Genomic DNA, 5,768 nt, shown 5'->3' with positions numbered 1-5,768 from the left:
ATCACAAGTGTTCAAATAAAAGATAAATGTACAGCTCCATTCACAAAACTGTAACTGTCTCAAGGAGATAAAACATCAACTAGTTATTTGCATATTGTTACAGTCGCCTACAACATCGTTTTTGACCTTCAATGAAAACACAGTGGTGAAGAAAACGGGTGTAATAAGAATTCAATATATGGGAACCACTTGATAATAATCACAAATGAATAAGCCTTAATAAAGTACTTAATTCATATTTTATAATAAAGGAAATTGGGTTAGGAGCTGAATTATTTCATTGAGTTCATTATGAAGTCTTTGTTTATGCTTTATTAAGGCTATTAAAAGTGTAGTTATTAAGTGCTACAGAAATATATTTCATTCATATACAAACTAGACATTCAGTATTTAGTCTGGTCTAAACTCTCAGGTCTGTGGAATCATTTAAAATGCACTTCAAGGCCAAACAAAACTGAAGATTTTTCAAAGTCTGCAGATAAGAATTGTTTCCTCTATACAGGTTTCCATGGTGCTTTCACACCTGCCGAGTTTGGTGTGAAAAAAACCCTCTTGGATCGCGTATAATGTGCTCACGGAGAAGAATACGCCTGATATTTTTGAATTAATTGGTCTCATAGAAGCTGCACCTGCTGAGCAAAACGTCACGTCATTTTTAAAGGCTCTGAGGGATGTTGTCGCCCAGACTAGTTATGTTCCTCCATGGAGACGAGCAAGTGACTCCACCAGGTCATGTTACAAGTCAGATCTGTGGAGAGGCGACCCCGCTCACAGTAAGAATGCAGGTTTGAGCGGCGAAAACAAGCACATGGTGGACCTGCTTCTGAATAAAGTTACATTAATGTGCGTTTTTTTTAATATAACATTTGTGGCTCTGCAATCAATCGAATTATTCAACGACTTTATGTTTTTAATCATGGGCAATGTGCAAGATCATGAAATCAAAGTGTGCAGTGAAATGAGTTTGATTTTGGCATAAAAACCCTGCAGCATGCAACTGATTGTGATGCACTTTGTTCTATAGAGAGAGAGAAACTGTCAAATTGAAGAGAATTAAAAACGACAAAAGCTAATTGGTGACACGAATACTAAATGAAACATAATTGGCGATGCAAAAAGAACTCATTTGAATTCAAACTAAATTTAATTACATATCTTTGCAAATGTAATTGAAGGCACTTTACACTTAAACAGTAGAACGTGATGAGAACAAGAATGTGATGAGCTTCTACTGTTTGGAAGACAAACTGTCACTCCAAAGTGTGCAACAAAATGCAGATGTCATTTTTTTGTGTCCAGAAAAACATCCATGACTGTACATTATTGCTCTGAAGACCCCCAAAGGACACGATCACTTGTCTCACTTGTCTCGCTTGTCTTGTGTGGACTGTTTTCTACATTCCTGAACACTTGCAGCTCTGAGCTACACTTGAACCGGAGGAAGTCGCTCTGAACCTGGACTCCTCATGTTGCCTTTGTCTGCGGTGGACTTTTGACACTTTTGTACCTTTTATATTATTATACACAAAACGTTTGCTGTGGGTAACTTTGGAGCGTTGTTAAATCCTGGTTTAGTCCCGCTTTACCCTTGTCTTAATTTGGATCGGTGTGGATTGATATAGGATTTAGCTCTGGTTTAGCCTCAGCGGTTTAGGCCTGGTTTACTCTGTAGACCTGGTATAGTTTAGATTGTTTGGACCGGCTTTAGTCCCGCTTTTGACCTACTTTAGTCCCGCTTTAGACCTACTTTAGTCCCGCTTTAGACCCGCTTTAGTCCCGCTTTAGCCCCGCTTTAGTCCCCTGTAGGCCCTCTATAGTCCCGCTATAGGCCCGCTATAGTCCCACTATAGACCCGCTTTAGTCCCGCTTTAGACCCGCTTTAGCCCCGCTTTAGTCCCGCTTTAGTCCCGCTGTAGGCCCGCTATAGTCCCGCTATAGGCCCGCTTTAGTCCCGCTTTAGCCCCGCTTTAGCCCCGCTTTAGTCCCCTGTAGGCCCGCTATAGTCCCACTATAGACCCGCTTTAGTCCCGCTTTTGTCCCGCTTTAGTCCCGCTTTAGCCCCGCTTTAGCCCCGCTTTAGGCCCGCTGTAGGCCCGCTATAGGCCCGCTATAGGCCCGCTATAGTCCCGCTTTAGTCCCGCTTTAGTCCCGCTTTAGCCCCGCTTTAGCCCCGCTTTAGCCCCGCTTTAGCCCCGCTTTAGTCCCGCTTTAGACCCGCTTTAGCCCCGCTTTAGGCCCGCTGTAGGCCCGCTATAGGCCCGCTATAGTCCCGCTATAGGCCCGCTTTAGTCCCGCTTTAGCCCGCTTTAGCCCGCTTTAGCCCCGCTTTAGTCCCGCTTTAGACCCGCTTTAGTCCCGCTTTAGCCTCGCTTTAGCCTCGCTTTAGCCCCGCTGTAGGCCCGCTGTAGTCCCGCTATAGGCCCGCTTTAGTCCCGCTTTAGTCCCGCTTTAGTCCCGCTTTAGCCCCGCTATAGGCCCGCTATAGGCCCGCTATAGGCCCGCTATAGGCCCGCTTTAGCCCCGCTATAGGCCCGCTTTAGCCCCGCTTTAGCCCCGCTTTAGTCCCGCTTTAGTCCCGCTTTAGGCCCGCTATAGGCCCGCTATAGGCCCGCTTTAGGCCCGCTATAGGCCCGCTATAGGCCCGCTATAGGCCCGCTATAGGCCCGCTATAGGCCCGCTTTAGTCCCGCTTTAGTCCCGCTTTAGTCCCGCTTTAGTCCCGCTTTAGTCCCGCTTTAGTCCCGCTTTAGTCCCGCTTTAGTCCCGCTTTAGTCCCGCTTTAGTCCCGCTTTAGTCCCGCTTTAGCCCCGCTGTAGGCCCGCTTTAGTCCCGCTTTAGTCCCGCTGTAGGCCCGCTTTAGCCCCGCTGTAGGCCCGCTTTAGCCCCGCTGTAGGCCCGCTTTAGCCCCGCTGTAGGCCCGCTTTAGCCCCGCTGTAGGCCCGCTGTAGTCCCGCTTTAGTCCCGCTTTAGTCCCGCTTTAGTCCATTCATGTCACAAGTGCATTGCAACTATTGGAACTAAAGTCTCAATACGTTCAGGACTAAAGTATTGAATATAAATGTACTTTGAGCGATGCCTCTGAAACGTTTTCTCTGGGACTTTTGTGTTTTGTTTTATGGCGTGAAGTGCGATTGGGGAGATGCTTAATCATTAAACTGCCACGGTGCCAATCCGGCTGGAGAAACACTCTTATGTAGTAAAGTCGGCGATATGCAAAGTACTTTCCACGCTCCGAGTGCTTTGTACACTCGGGTTATTCACCTTTTCTTTCTGAATCCAATTGCGTAACTCGTATTCATTATTATTAAGCTGTTCGAAGTTGTATTGTCCATATGTTGAATAAATAAACATATTTAAATGCAGTGGGTTGTGCTTTTTGCAGCGAGAGTGAGGAAATGGACTGAAGACTAGCACCATCTACTGAGCAAACGAGAGTATCTGAACCCATGACTACATTACCACAGCTGCACCAGATTTATTCACAAGTGGCACCGACAATTTGTCTTTATGGATTTAGTGAAGAGGCCGCTCTGCGAAAGGCCTCAAGTGAGTCTCTCTTTTTCCCATCATCAGGACTAGAATCTTAAAACGACCAATAAGAGATGATGAAGATGCAATGCGAGGAGATTATGGCTGGAACAGTTTTCACTATTAATTATTACATTGTACTTAAGAAATATTCAAAAGATAAATTCAAAAATGCTGAGGTTGATCTATAGCTATTCATCATTGTTCTGTTTTTAATCGTTTGGATAATTAAGACCAAAAAAAACGTCTCGATCTCCACGGCCAGCCAAGACAATGATGCCACCAGGCTGTGTTACAGGTCTGATCTGTGGAGAGGCGAAACTGCTCTCAGTAAGAATGCAAGCTTTTCAAGGTATATATTTTCAGTGACGAATAAAGCTGTAGTTATGGGGTGATAGATGAGTTTAATGCCTACTGTGGATCATTTTACACAAAGAGACCAGTAAGTGGCGGACCCCCCCTGGAAAGTTACAGGTCTGATCTGCGGAGAGGCGACAATGCTCTCAATAAGAATGCACGTTTATTTTTTGTGATGAATAAAACTGTAGTTATGGGGTGATGAGTTTAATGCCGTACTGTGGATCATTTTAGGTGAAGGAGACCAGTAAGTGGCCGGCTCCCCACTAGGACAGTTACAGGTCTGATCTGCGGAGAGGCGACACTGCTCTCAGTAAGAATGCAAGCTTTTCAAGATACATTTTTTTTGTGATGAATAAAACTGTAGTTATGGGCGATAGATGAGTTTAATGCCGTACTGTGGATTATTTTAGACGGAGACCAGTAAGGGGCCGGCTCCCCACCAGGAAAGTTACACAGTGCGTCTTTAATAATGCAGAGCGTCACGTGGGTTCATGGCAGATCATTTGTAACCACCAGATATGTTTATAACTCTTACCTCCACTGTGCCATCTTACTTTATTATGCAAAGTGTTGTGCATCAAATATGTATTCAGTTCTACTTTAAAGTGAGTTGAAGTGGAGCGCGGCCTTGATGTCTTGTCAGTTATGCCAGAAGTTAACAGAAATGATTAAAGATTTGAATCATATTCATACATTTCAATCTGTTATGTTGAGAGTCTTGTTACTGACTAGTTACTTGAACCAGGGATGTGAAGATTATTCTGTTAATTAATTACTGGGATTAATTCAAGTTCTGTGTTTATTTGAACAAAACATATAGATTTTTTTAACGCTAATTGGGCTTTTTCAATGTATTTTTTACTTCTTTAAAACTGAAGCCTGAATGTTAAGTGTGTTTTTAAATCGTCGCATTAACTTTATCTTGCAGAACATGTAACAAGAAACCAAATGGTGGAACATTCATTTATTATTAGAAAATATGATTTGAATGTGAGGATTTCTCTTCTTTCTGTTACATTTCTTCTCACAATAATATTAAAATAAAACATTTGATAGTGTGAAATTCCTTGTCAAGTCTTTACATTTACCCCGCTTTGCTGCGCTGACTAAACATGAGGAAATCAAACAATCTGATCTGGTAATTTAAAGGTTAAAATAAAAAAAGATTTGTTCAAGCGAGTCCCTCAATACCACAAACGACATTCTTCACTGAATAAATACTAAATATTCCACTTCTCATGGCTATAGGCTTACAGATGATCCTCTCGCTACCATTTTTACCCATAATCCTTATTGCACCATTCAGTGTTTGAATCATTGCTAAACCAACCACAGTGATGTAAGCTGCTGCTGCCTGTGTGTTTGCATCCAAATCCTGTTTCACCTTTTATGTATGAATATAGTAAAACTCCAGCTAAGATCTTGATGATGTCAGTTTATTGAACGTCATGGTAACTCTGACGGAGCCTGTGTCCATTATGCTTATTTTTATTTATTTATTTTAATAAGAAAATGTAATGTTCCATCCATTAATACACAAAATGAAAATGATCTTAACAGTAAAGGTGCAGTATGTCACTTTGGAAGGTCCGCCATCTGCTTATATCAATTGACATATTCCACAGTGTGTCTTTAAACTTATACTTTACATTGCTTTTATGAAAAAATAGATAAAAAATGTGTTTTTATTGCCAAAAAAAAAAAAAAAAACTTGAAACATTCTGACATCTGGAGTCATTTGGAAATCTCTGAACTGTAGATATCGGCATGACTTTTGTTTTAGCAATAAAAAACGTCTAATTGAATAAACGCTTGACACGGTGGAACATTTACAGTGACAGTTATTGGCAGAGGCTCTCCATCAGAAAAGTGACACCTTTA

The sequence above is a fragment of the Eucyclogobius newberryi genome, unplaced genomic scaffold (genome assembly GCF_026437365.1).
Source record: "Eucyclogobius newberryi isolate DKJ021-1_F unplaced genomic scaffold, fEucNew1.0.hap1 SCAF_8, whole genome shotgun sequence".
In the NCBI taxonomy this organism is placed as follows: Eukaryota; Metazoa; Chordata; class Actinopteri; order Gobiiformes; family Gobiidae; genus Eucyclogobius; species Eucyclogobius newberryi.
The sequence above is the reverse complement of the archived record's forward strand: the minus strand, read 5'-3'. Positions refer to the sequence as shown.